This window comes from Callithrix jacchus, chromosome 12 (assembly GCF_049354715.1).
Source record: "Callithrix jacchus isolate 240 chromosome 12, calJac240_pri, whole genome shotgun sequence".
Taxonomy (NCBI): Eukaryota; Metazoa; Chordata; class Mammalia; order Primates; family Cebidae; genus Callithrix; species Callithrix jacchus.
In genome coordinates, this window is record NC_133513.1 from 5,751,409 (window position 1) to 5,764,200 (window position 12,792).

The 12,792-nt window shown below is 53.3% G+C and overlaps 1 protein-coding gene across 16 annotated transcripts in view; it reads left to right on the forward strand.

Moving 5' to 3' along the window:
• The window catches only part of DNASE1 (deoxyribonuclease 1), a 59,755-nt gene that overhangs the window by 32,254 nt on the left and 14,709 nt on the right, over positions 1-12,792 (forward strand). For 2 of the 16 annotated variants that reach the window (XM_078344521.1, XM_078344522.1), the window contains exons 2-3: positions 9,243-9,733; positions 9,991-11,822. The exons of the other annotated variants lie outside the window; for them this stretch is intronic. The gene's annotated coding sequence lies outside the window, so the exon portion shown is untranslated. The remainder of the gene's footprint in view (positions 1-9,242; positions 9,734-9,990; positions 11,823-12,792) is intronic. 16 annotated transcript variants of the gene reach the window in all.

The following is a 12,792-nucleotide window of genomic DNA, read 5'->3' on the forward strand; positions in this document are numbered from 1 at the left end:
TCCTTCCTTTTTATAGGTAAGGAACTTATTTCCCTGTGGCTTCTCTCAGGATTTCTCTGTCTTTGAATTTCTGTGGTTACTGTAGGCTTGCACGTACTTGGTTTTCTTTGGTTTTTTGGATTTATCCTACTTGGTATTCTGTGAGCTCTCCAGACCTGTTTGGCGTCTGTCACCAGTTTTGGAAAATTCTCATCATCATAGCTTCAGATATTTCTCCTGCTCCTTTCTGCCCGTTGTTTGCTCCCGATACTCCCGTTATGCATATTTATGCCTTTCTAATTGTCCCACCATTCTTGGATGTTCTTTTCCATCTTGTTAATTCTTCCGTCTCTGCATTTCAGTTTTGGAAGTTGCTATTGACATTTTTTTCAAGCTCACCGATTCTTTCCTTTGGCTGTGTCTAATCTATTGATGAATCCCTCAGAGGCATTCTTCCCTTCTCTTACAGTTTTTTTTTGTTTGTTTCTAGCATTTCCTTTTGATTCTTTCTTCGAGTTTTTATCTCTGCTTACGTTACCATCTATTTTCGTACATTGTCTGCTGTTTCCATTAGAGCCCTTAGCATGTTCATCAGAGTTGTTTTAAATTAGAGTTGTTAGCTACGATAATTCTAACATCTCCGCTATTTCTGAGTCTGGTTTTGATGCTTGCTATATCTCTTCAAAGTCTGCTTTTTTTTTTTTTATTTGAGATGGAGTCTCACTCTATCACCCAGGCTGGATGCAGTGACACGATCTCAGCTCACTGCAACCTCCGCCTCCCTGGTTCAAGCGATTCTCCGGCCTCAGCCTCCCAAGTAGCTGGGACCACAGGCGCATGCCACTTTGCCCTGCTAATTTTTTGTATTTTTAGTAGAGACGGGGTTTCACTGTATTAGCCAGGATGGTCTCAATCTCTTGACCTCGTGGTCCGCCCTCTTCGGCCTCCCAAAGTTCTGGGATTATAGGCATGAGCCCCCTTACCCTGCCCAAAGCCTGCTTTTTGTGCCTTATAATTGTTTTATTGAAAAATTTGATGTACTTGTTAAAAGGAATTGAGGAGGCCAGGCACGGCGGCTCACAGCTGTAATCCCAGCACTTTGGGAGGCCGAGTGGGGAGGATCACTTGAGCCCAGGAATTCAAGACCAGCCTGGGCAACATAGAGACCCCATCTCTACTAAAAATACAAAAACTAGCCTGGCATGGTGGCCCCCACCTGTAATCCCAGCTACTCTGGAGGCTGAGGCAGGATAATTGCTTGAACCTGGGAGGCGGAGGTTGCAGTGAGTCAAGATCTCACCGCTGCACTCCAGCCTGGGCGACAGAGTGAGACTTGTCTCAAAAAAAAAAAAAAGTAACTGAGGAAAATAGCTGTTGGGTGTGAGTGTTCAGTGCCTCTGGTTAGCAGTTAGGCTCTGTCTGCTGTGCTGTGAGTACGGGTGTCAGAACCAAAATGTCCTCCTCTGTCTGCTTTTCCTTCCTTGGGTTTCCCCAGAGACTTGTTAAATAAAGTCTGAGATACGCAGGTTTTTCTGTTCTTTTCCCCTGTTACTATAGAGGAGCCCTATGTATGTGGTGGGGAGGGGAACTAAGTCCTGTGACTAGGTCTCAATCTTTCTGTGAGCCCGTGCCCCTGGCATGTGACTTTCACCGGCACTTCTCACTTGGGATTTTTGTCCCCTTTGGTGAAACAGGAAGAGAGGGGGCTGCAGTTGGGCCTTTTCTTTCCTGCCTGTAGAAGGCTTGAGGGCGCTTAGTCTGATTAGGGTCTTGTAAATCCCGATTGAGTTGGGCTCTTGTGAAATAGTGTCCCCTGAGGACAGGCCTTGTTAAGGACAGAAAGCTCTGAACATATTCCACGTGGCTGCTTTCCTCCCACCCTGCCAGAAGCATGAGGGGATTTTTTATTTTTATTTTTTAATTTTGAGATGGAGTCCTACTCTGTCACCCAGGCTGGAGTTCAATGGGACGATCTTGGCTCGCTGCAACCTCTGCTGCCCGGGTTTAAGCAATTCTCCTGCCTCAGCCTCCTGAGTAGCTGGGATGATAGGTGCATGCCACCACACCTGGCTCATTTTTATAATTTTGATGGAGACCTGGTTTTACCATCTTGGCCAATAGAGATGGGGTTTCACCATCTTGATCTTGAACTCCTGACCTTGTGATCCACCCACCTCAGCCTCCGAAAGTGCTGGGATTACAGGCGTGAGCCGCCACGTCCAGTCCACATGAGGGGATTTTTTCTCTGATCTTGAGTGTGAGAACCTGGTTGGCTCATGGAGGTCAAGTCTACACTGAGTCTCCCGCAGGTCATGAATTGCTGTGTAAGTTTTCCCACCCTCGTTTCTGCTCTTGGGCGTCTGCTCAGGTAGGCTCCACTTCACCGTGTTGACCTGTCTCCAGTGTAAGGGGCAGTCATTTGCCCTGTAACTTCAATTCTCTGATGCATCTAAAAGGGGTTGTTTTCCAGTTCAGTTTTTTCTTGTAAGGACGGTAGTGACAACCTCTAAGCTCCTTACATTTGTGACCAAGGAAGAAAAGTCCTTTGCCTTCATTTTTAAATATATTTGGTGGATAAAGATAATTTCAGTTAAAAAAACAAAATAAAAATAAGAATTCCAGTTGACAGGATTTTGTGGGTTTTTTTTCCCAATACCTTAAGAATGTTACTGCTGGCCGGGCGCGGTGGCTCACGCCTGTAATCCCAGCACTTTGGGAGGCCGAGGCGGGTGGATCACGAGGTCAAGAGATCGAGACCATTCTGGTCAACATGGTGAAACCCCGTCTCTACTAAAAATAAAAAAAAAAAAATTAGCTGGGCACGGTGGCGCGCGCCTGTAGTCCCAGCTACTCAGGAGGCTGAGGCAGGAGAATTGCCTGAACCCAGGAGGCGGAGGTTGTGGTGAGCCGAGATCGCGCCATTGCACTCCAGCCTGGGTAAGGAGAGCGAAACTCCATCTCAAAAAAAAAAAAACAGAATGTTACATCTGGCCGGGCGCGGTGGCTCAAGCCTGTAATCCCAGCACTTTGGGAGGCCGAGGAGGGTGGATCACGAGGTCAAGAGATCGAGACCATCCTGGCCAACATGGTGAAACCCCATCTCTACTAAAAATACAAAAATAACCAGGCATCGTGGCCCACGCCTGTAGTTCCAGTTACTCAGTACGCTGAGGCAGGAGAATCGCTTGAACCTGGGAGGCAGAGGTTGTGGTGAGCCGAGATCGCGCCATTGCACTCCAGCCTGCTGATGAGAGAGACTCCTGCTCAAAAAAGTGACTTCTTAGTCTTCTGGCAGCAGAAGCGTCGTGTCATTCTTAACTGTATCTATCCGCACAGAATATGCTTTTCAGCTTAACGGCTTTTAACACTTTTTCTACAGCCTGATTATGATGTGTCTTGGTACAGCTTTCTTTTTTTTTTTCTTTTTTTGAGACGGAGCTTGGCTCGTTACCCAGGCTGGAGAGCAATGGCGCGATCTCGGCTCACTGCAACCTCCGCCTCCCGGGTTCAGGCAATTCTTCTGCCTCAGCCTCCTGGGTAGCTGGGACTATAGGCACGCGCCACCATGCCCAGCTAATTTTTTGTATTTTTAGTAGAGACGGGGTTTCACCATGTTGACCAGGATGGTCTCGATCTCTTGACCTCGTGATCCACCCGCCTCGGCCTCCCAAAGTGCTGGGATTACAGGCATGAGCCACGGTACAGCTTTCTTGAGGTTCCTTGACCTTCTTGGATGTGTGAATTTATAGTTTTGATCATATTTGGTAAATTTTGCTTATTTCTTCAAATATCATTTCTGTCGCCCCGTTTTTTTTCCCTCAGACTTTCAGTTATGTGCACATCAGACAGCTTGATAGCAAACAGTCTTTTTCTCTTTGCCCTGAGTGGTGTCAGTTGCTATGCCTTTAAATTCATGAGTCTTTTCTCTTTCAGTGTTTATTTGATGTTAATTCCATGCAGTGCATTTGGTTTTCATTTCAGATAGTGTGTCGACTGTGTCTGGAACTTCGTTTGGCTCTTTCTTTATCTTCCATTTCGTCATCAGGCTCATGTTTCTCTCTACCTTCTTAAATACATGAGCTTATTGTTGTTAACTGTTGTCTGCGAGTTCCTTGATCTGCCGTTTCTGGGTCACTTTCTCTTGACCGTTTATGGTTTAGGTCGTATCTTCCTCTCTCTCTCGCATTTCTGTTGCAGCCATTTATTACTGCCTCTTGGCCGGGCTCGGTGGCTCACGCCTGTAATCCCAGCACTTTGGGAGGCCGAGGCGGGCGGATCAGGAGATCAAGACCATCCTGGCCAACATAGTGAAACCCCGTCTCTACTAAAATATAAAAAAAAAAATTAGCTGGGCGTGGTGGCGTGCGTCTGTAGTCCCAGCTACTTGGGAGGCTGAGGCAGGAGAATTGCTTGAACCCAGGAGGCGGAGGTTGCAGTTAGCGGAGGTCGCGCCACTGCACTCCAGCCTGGCACCTAGCAACAGAGTAAGACTGTCTCAAAAAAAAAAAAAAAAAAAAAAAAATTATGATTGCCTCTCAACTCTAAATCCACCCTTCCTTGGCTCTTGTGATACTGAACGTTTCTCCCTTGCCCCACGCTGGTTTTTGTCAGTGAAAAGTGCTGGGGAGAAAGGGCATGTCTTTGTTCTGTGGGGCACAGAGGGTGCTCACGCAGCTTTCAGGAAGGTCCCATAGCACCCCAGCTAGCCTCCTGGGAACTTTCTGGTGAGTTCAACAGCACCCCACCCCAACCTCCCCGCTTTCCAGCCCTTCTCAAACAGCCTTCCAGCCCATTGTGTTAGCACCCCCAGCTCATTGTGTTAGCACCCCCAGCTCATTGTGTTAGCACCCCCAGCCCATTGTGTTAGCACCCCCAGCTCATTGTGTTAGCACCCCCAGCTCATTGTGTTAGCACCCCCAGCTCATTGTGTTAGCACCCTCAGCCCATTGTGTTAGCACCCCCAGCCCATTGTTAGTACCCTCAGCCCATTGTGTTAGCACCCCCAGCCCATTGTGTTAGCACCCCCAGCCCACTGTGTTAGCACCCTCAGCCCATTGTGTTAGCACCCCCAGCCCATTGTGTTAGCACCCCCTGCCCACTGTGTTAGCACCCCCAGCCCACTGTGTTAGCACCCTCAGCCCATTGTGTTAGCACCCCCAGCCCACTGTGTTAGCACCCTCAGCCCATTGTGTTAGCACCCCCAGCCCACTGTGTTAGCACCCTCAGCCCATTGTGTTAGCACCCCCAGCCCATTGTGTTAGCACCCCCTGCCCACTGTGTTAGCACCCCCAGCCCACTGTGTTAGCACCCTCAGCCCATTGTGTTAGCACCCCCAGCCCATTGTGTTAGCAACCCCAGCCCATTGTGTTAGCACCCTCAGCCCATTGTTAGCACCCCCAGCCCATTGTGTTAGCACCCCCAGCCCATTGTGTTAGCACCCCCAGCTCATTGTGTTAGCACCCCCAGCCCATTGTGTTAGCACCCCCAGCCCATTGTTAGTACCCTCAGCCCATTGTGTTAGCACCCCCAGCCCATTGTGTTAGCACCCTCAGCCCATTGTGTTAGCACCCCCAGCCCATTGTGTTAGCAACCCCAGCCCATTGTGTTAGCACCCTCAGCCCATTGTTAGCACCCCCAGCCCATTGTGTTAGCACCCCCAGCCCATTGTTAGCACCCCCAGCCCATTGTGTTCGCACCCTCAGCCCATTGTGTTAGCACCCCCAGCCCATTGTTAGTACCCTCAGCCCATTGTGTTAGCACCCTCAGCCCATTGTGTTAGCACCCCCAGCCCATTGTGTTAGCACCCTCAGCCCATTGTTAGTACCCTCAGCCCATTGTGTTAGCACCCCCAGCCCATTGTGTTAGCACCCCCAGCCCATTGTGTTAGCACCCCCAGCCCATTGTGTTAGCACCCCCAGCCCATTGTGTTAGCACCCTCAGCCCATTGTGTTAGCACCCTCAGCCCATTGTGTTAGCACCCCCAGCCCATTGTGTTAGCACCCCCAGCCCATTGTTAGTACCCTCAGCCCATTGTGTTAGCACCCCCAGCCCATTGTGTTAGCACCCCCAGCCCATTGTGTTAGTACCCTCAGCCCATTGTGTTAGTACCCTCAGCCCATTGTTAGTACCCTCAGCCCATTGTGTTAGCACCCCCAGCCCATTGTTAGTACCCTCAGCCCATTGTGTTAGTACCCTCAGCCCATTGTTAGTACCCTCAGCCCATTGTGTTAGCACCCCCAGCCCATTGTTAGTACCCTCAGCCCATTGTGTTAGTACCCTCAGCCCATTGTTAGTACCCTCAGCCCATTGTGTTAGTACCCTCAGCCCATTGTGTTAGTACCCTCAGCCCATTGTTAGCACCCCCAGCCCATTGTTAGCACCCTCAGCCCATTGTTAGTACCCTCAGCCCATTGTGTTAGCACCCTCAGCCCATTGTTAGCACCCTCAGCCCATTGTGTTAGCACCCTCAGCCCATTGTTAGCACCCTCAGCCCATTGTTAGCACCCTCAGCCCATTGTTAGCACCCTCAGCCCATTGTTAGTACCCTCAGCCCATTGTTAGTACCCTCAGCCCATTGTTAGTACCCTCAGCCCATTGTGTTAGTACCCTCAGCCCATTGTTAGTACCCTCAGCCCATTGTGTTAGCACCCTCAGCCCATTGTTAGTACCCTCAGCCCATTGTGTTAGCACCCCCAGCCCATTGTTAGTACCCTCAGCCCATTGTGTTAGCACCCTCAGCCCATTGTTAGTACCCTCAGCCCATTGTTAGCACCCCCAGCCCATTGTTAGCACCCCCAGCCCATTGTTAGCACCCTCAGCCCATTGTGTTAGCACCCCCAGCCCATTGTTAGTACCCTCAGCCCATTGTGTTAGCACCCTCAGCCCATTGTTAGTACCCTCAGCCCATTGTGTTAGCACCCTCAGCCCATTGTTAGTACCCTCAGCCCATTGTTAGCACCCTCAGCCCATTGTTAGCACCCTCAGCCCATTGTTAGCACCCTCAGCCCATTGTTAGCACCCTCAGCCCATTGTTAGTACCCTCAGCCCATTGTTAGTACCCTCAGCCCATTGTGTTAGCACCCTCAGCCCATTGTTAGTACCCTCAGCCCATTGTGTTAGTACCCTCAGCCCATTGTTAGTACCCTCAGCCCATTGTGTTAGCACCCTCAGCCCATTGTTAGTACCCTCAGCCCATTGTTAGCACCCCCAGCCCATTGTGTTAGCACCCCCAGCCCATTGTGTTAGCACCCCCAGCCCATTGTGTTAGCACCCTCAGCCCATTGTGTTAGTACCCTCAGCCCATTGTGTTAGCACCCCCAGCCCATTGTTAGCACCCCCAGCCCATTGTTAGCACCCCCAGCCCATTGTGTTAGTACCCCCAGCCCATTGTTAGTACCCCCAGCCCATTGTTAGCACCCCCAGCCCATTGTTAGCACCCTCAGCCCATTGTTAGCACCCTCAGCCCGTTGTGTTAGCACCCCCAGCCCGTTGTGTTAGCACCCCCAGCCCGTTGTGTTAGCACCCCCAGCCCGTTAGCACCCCCAGCCCGTTGTGTTAGCACCCCCAGCCCGTTGTGTTAGCACCCCCAGCCCGTTGTGTTAGCACCCCCAGCCCGTTGTGTTAGCACCCGCAGCCCGTTGTGTTAGCACCCGCAGCCCGTTGTTAGCACCCCCAGCCCGTTGTGTTAGCACCCCCAGCCCGTTGTGTTAGCACCCCCAGCCCGTTGTGTTAGCACCCCCAGCCCGTTGTGTTAGCACCCCCAGCCCGTTGTGTTAGCACCCCCAGCCCGTTGTGTTAGCACCCCCAGCCCGTTGTGTTAGCACCCTCAGCCCATTGTTAGCACCCTCAGCCCATTGTGTTAGCGCCCCCAGCCCATTGTGTTAGCGCCCCCAGCCCATTGTGTTAGCACCCCCAGCCCATTGTGTTAGCACCCCCAGCCCATTGTGTTAGCACCCTTGCCAGTGGTTCTTGGGCTCTGGCCTTGTCCTGGGACAGCCCAGTGGACTTCATCTATTGGGTAGTTGTGACCCTACCCTCTCCTCAGTCTGAATCCTTCCCTTAGGTACCTCTCTTTACCCCAGGGTGTTCTGTAGATTTCTCTTCATTCCATCTTAGTTAACTCCCTGTAAATAGTTAATAATTCTTACACTAAACTTCCCTTGTTTCAGGTACCATGTGGTTTCTGTCTCCTGGCTGGACCCTGACTGATAGACCTGGTGATTTTTTAAATTAGATGCTGAATATTGTGAATTTTAAATTGTCTGCTGGGCTGGGTGTGGTGACTCACACCTGTAATCCCAGCACTTTGGGAGACTGAGGCAGGTGGATCACTGAAGCTCAGGAGTTCAAGACCAGCCTGGGCAAGTAGTGAGATCCTGTCTCTACAAAAAATAAATGGTTGGTTGCTGAATTTTGTTGAATTCCTTTGAAGAGTATTGGGTTTGGGTGTAGAATGCAGTCAAGTCTCTTGGAAGCAGCCATCTCTAGAGGCTTCTAGGTTTAGTGCGGTGTAGGATGCAGTCAAGTCTCTTGGAAGCAGCCATCTTAGAGGCTTCTAGGTTTAGTGCGGTGGGTCCAGTCCTGCTTCAGTCTGCAGTTGATTTAGCTCAGTCACTAAGGTGATCCCCTTCTGCGGATTCTATGCAGCACCCTGTGGATTAAGAGATCTCTCCAGAGTGGCTTGTGGAACACAAATATTCCCTGCGTGAACTCTGGGGATTGTTTTGTTTGCCCCTTAGAATCCTAAGGCCTCCTGGGCCGCCTGGTACAGTTTTTCTCACTCAGGCACAGATGTTTTCAGCTAAAGACTCCAGGGGACCCTCTGCAGATCCTGGCTCTGCCTCTCTGAGCGGCTGCCCCCTCCCAGGATTCTGCCCTGCAGATAGCAGCCACCTTGGCCTCCGGGACCTGTAAACTCTGTCTTCCCAACTCAGAGACACTGCAGGTTACGGCTGCGTTTCCCCTCCCTGTGCTGCAGCCTGGAACCTGGCTCCTGGCTGTAACTGGTGCAGTCATAGGACCCACTCTCTGGTTTCCCTTCCTTCAGGGGTCACTGTCCTGCACTGTTTTCCACTGACTGAAGATAAAAGTATTTTGTCCAGTTTTCCAGGTGTTCACGGGTCCCTGTTGCTCCATCCTACATGAGTATATAAACGGAGAACCAACAGAACAGCCTGTCAGGAGCTTGCTGAAGTTTCAGCATAGGTGGTGCCTGCTGGCTGAGCTGATGGGCATGATTAACACTTCCCTTTACCTTCTCACAGTAACCACCGTGTGAATGGGAACAGCGAGACGGCAAAGGCTCGCTCAGTGAGCGACGCAGCACCAGCCTGGGTGGCGGCCTCCCCAGCAAGATGCATGTCACTAGCTTTCTGTGGCTGTCACTGCTGGGCCCAGGCGCCTCTGAAGATCAGCACCTCCTCATGGCCTCAAGCAAGGACAGGAGCTGTTCACCCATGAGCTCGCAAGGACAGAGCCACTGTCCCGCCTCCATGGCTCCACCGTGTCTCCAGTGGACTTTGGACAATGGGGAGCTGGCCCAGTAGGGCCACCCGTGTGTGGTCACTCGGCTTTGGGTGGATTAGAGGACCAAGCTAGACTCATCCCCAGCCCCCAGGTGCTGTTGCTGCTCCTGCCTGAGGCCCCATCCACAGCTGCAGCTGTGGCTGGGTGGCTGGTGGTGGCCGGCGTGGCCCTTCTGCAGCTACCCCTCCGTGTGGGCCAGTGGGGAGGATCCTGAAGCAGCCCTGGCAGGGTGAGTGGACCTGTTCATGTGGTGAGAGGTCAGAGCCAGTACTGTTCCCCAGAGCCCTGTGATTCCTGGGGAGGATGAGGCTTGCAGATGCCTTGCCTGCTCTCCTGGGTGCTTTCCTTCCCAGGGCCGGGACCTTGGAGGGAGCCTGTGTCTGCCCATGTTCGAGGGCCCAGCATAGGCAGACCCTCTGGGGAGCCCCTTGTGGCTTGTGGGGAGTCTGGGGCAGGGCAAGGGACAGCATCTTCCACCCACCACAGGCCGTGGGAGGTGTCTGTCCTGAAGACCACCGCTGTGGGAAGGCCTCTTTCGTGTGACTCCTTCCCCATGAAATGGCTTCTCCATACCGTTCAGCCCCACGGGGGCCCTGAGAAAACCCAACGTGTTTTCTGCACACATCACAGACCCCAGAGAAGAGTTTGGTTACAGAGAATCTGACTGTTCATGGCCTCCTGAGGGTGGGTCAGTGGGAGAAGTCCCCAGGGGAGCTTGGGGCCCATGGCCTCCCACTGCCTGGGTGTGGCTGCCCACCGGGAGGCCCATGTTGCCTCAGTGTCCTGCGTTCAGGGTGCCTGAGGGCTGGAAGAGGAGCAGGGGCTGGGGACCAGTGGCTCACAGGCACCTGGGGAGATGGGGAGAACTGTGGAAGCAGCCTTCCCAGCTGTCCCACCCAGGGAAGGAGTGGCCAGAGTTGGAAGAAATACAGCACTACCTCGGCCTTGGTCTTGGCCTCAGACCCGAGGGTCTGACTATAGCTGTGGTGGCAGCTGTGTCGTGGGGGCGGCATCATGGCCTTGGCATTGGCCGCAGGACTGTGGACCAGCACAGACCATCACGAAGTTTCTGCAGGGCTCGGTATGGGAGCCCCTCCTAGCCATGGAGACAGGCCCGCGTCAGCCCCCCAGGATCTGTTGCCCGACAGCTCTGTCTTTTGCCTGAGGCCTGTGTGTCACGTGGAATCATTCTGAGTTTTCTGCTTCTGGCAGTGGCATCTTCTAAGCACTGCTTACTCCGCAGACCGTCCTGCCCTCTCGTTAGGAGCCATCCGTGGGCACTCCAGTGTCACCTGTGGTAACTCCTGCATCCTGCCAGGCCATGGGACGTGAAGGCTGAGGAGTCCAACTTGGCCAGAAGCCCAACCCTCAGTCCTTCCTCAGAGAGGCCTCACACTGAGCAGGGGCAGCCAGCAGCTGGAGAGAGCGGAGCCCTTACACTGTGGCTCCGGAACACAAGGTGCCCTCTGACAGCCCCTTCATCCAGCATATTCTCCGTGAGCACCTGCCGTGGCCCAGGCCTCACTCTCGGTGCTGCCGGCTGAGCGTGGGTTTGTGTGAGGCTGACTGCAGTGTGAGTTAGTGTGATCTTCAGTGAGGAACAGACACGCAGGGTGGAGATGGGGTGGCAGGACGGCATGTGCTCACTGACACTGGATGGTACGAAACAGGCTCTAGTGAAGGAAAGGACAAGCCGCAGAGGAAGCAGAGCGCTGAAGGGAGGGACAGTGCGACGGCCTGAAACTGTCAACTTGAAACAAGCAGTAGGGTCTGCAAGCCCCAGGGCTAGCCCTGGGCAGGAAGCAGCAGTGACGTGAGGTTCTTGTCAGAAGCCTCTAGGGACAGGGTAGGGCCTGTACTGAGGACAGGCACCCCCATGGTCTTTGAGGAGCTGTAGGGGGAGCTTCTGGTGGAAGCAGTTTCCACGTCCTGGCACGTGCTGTCTTGTTAGACATGACCCTGGAGTTCACATGAGGATGCAGAGGTCTTCCGTTCCAGAGGACACTTGGCTGGGCAGAGGGAAATGGCCTTGCGTCCCTGGTGCGCTCTCGTCTGGCACACTGCTGGATGGGACATCTGTGGCTGGAAGATGTCCTTGTGGCCTGTGCTAGTTGACCCAGCCTGGCTATCAGTCCACGTCCCCACCCACTCCCGTTTTCAGTGAGTCACTCCAGGTCCCACAGGCTCTGCCTCTGGCGTGGAAGAGCTCGTGCGAGGCACACCCGCCAAGGACCAGAGGAGCTGGCCACCGTTCAGAAGGCCCCAGCTCGAAGGCCAGTAGAGCCGCCCAGAAGCAGGACGCAGGCAAGCTTGCAGAGGTGAGTCCCACTTCCTGTTCCCACGCGGGTGCTTCTCCCTAGGGCAGGATGCTGAGAAGCTGGCCAGGGGTGGCTGCTGAGTGGCAGAGAAGCCAGAGAGCTGCAGGAAGTATCCTGGGGCTGGGAGACCAGGATGGGGGCTCCGGGCTGCTGAGGCGGCTGGACCTGACGGGGCAAGACCCTTGAGCAAAAGGAGGCAGAGAAGCGAGACAGACATTCAGCACTGGTGTCTCTCTCTCGCCATTTGCTGATGAAGGTGCTTACGGCAGAGGAGCAGAAAGTGGCTGTAAAGCTGAGCAGGACTTTTGGCAGTTTTGTGGAGTTAGGGAATAGTGTGGGGCCTATCAGGTGGAAGGGCCCTAAGAAATCCCAGGCTCAGGCCGGGTGTGGTGGCTGACACCTGTAATCCCAGCACTTTGGGAGGCCAAGGCAGGTTGATCACGAGGTTGGGAGATCGAGACCATCCTGGCTAACATGGTGGAACCTCATCTCCACTAAAATACAAAGAAATTAGCCGGGCCTGGTGGCACATGCCTATGATCCCAGCTACTTGGGAGGCTGCGCCGGGAGAATTGCTTGAATCCAGGAGGGTGAGGTTGCAGTGAGCCAAGACTGTGCCACTGCACTCCAGCCTGGGCAACAGAGTGACTCCATCTCAAAAAAAGAAAGAAAGAAAGAAATATCCCAGCCTGTCATCTGGGACCAACCCAGTCTCACCTGGGACAAGCCACAGGTGGGCTGGTCTTTACCAAGACTGCAGAGGAACTCGCTGTCAGTGGAGTCCCTGATCCGCCTATGGCCGCTTGTCTCACTGATGCCCACCGTGGAGAGGGTGAGCTGTCCCTGTCAGGGGACACGTCCAGACCCCCCGCTATTCTGGACACAGTCCCTGACGCTCAGTCAAAGGCAACCAGGTACGCTGGGAAAGGGGACCACTTGAGACCAGGACTTTGAGTCTGAGGCAGGAGAA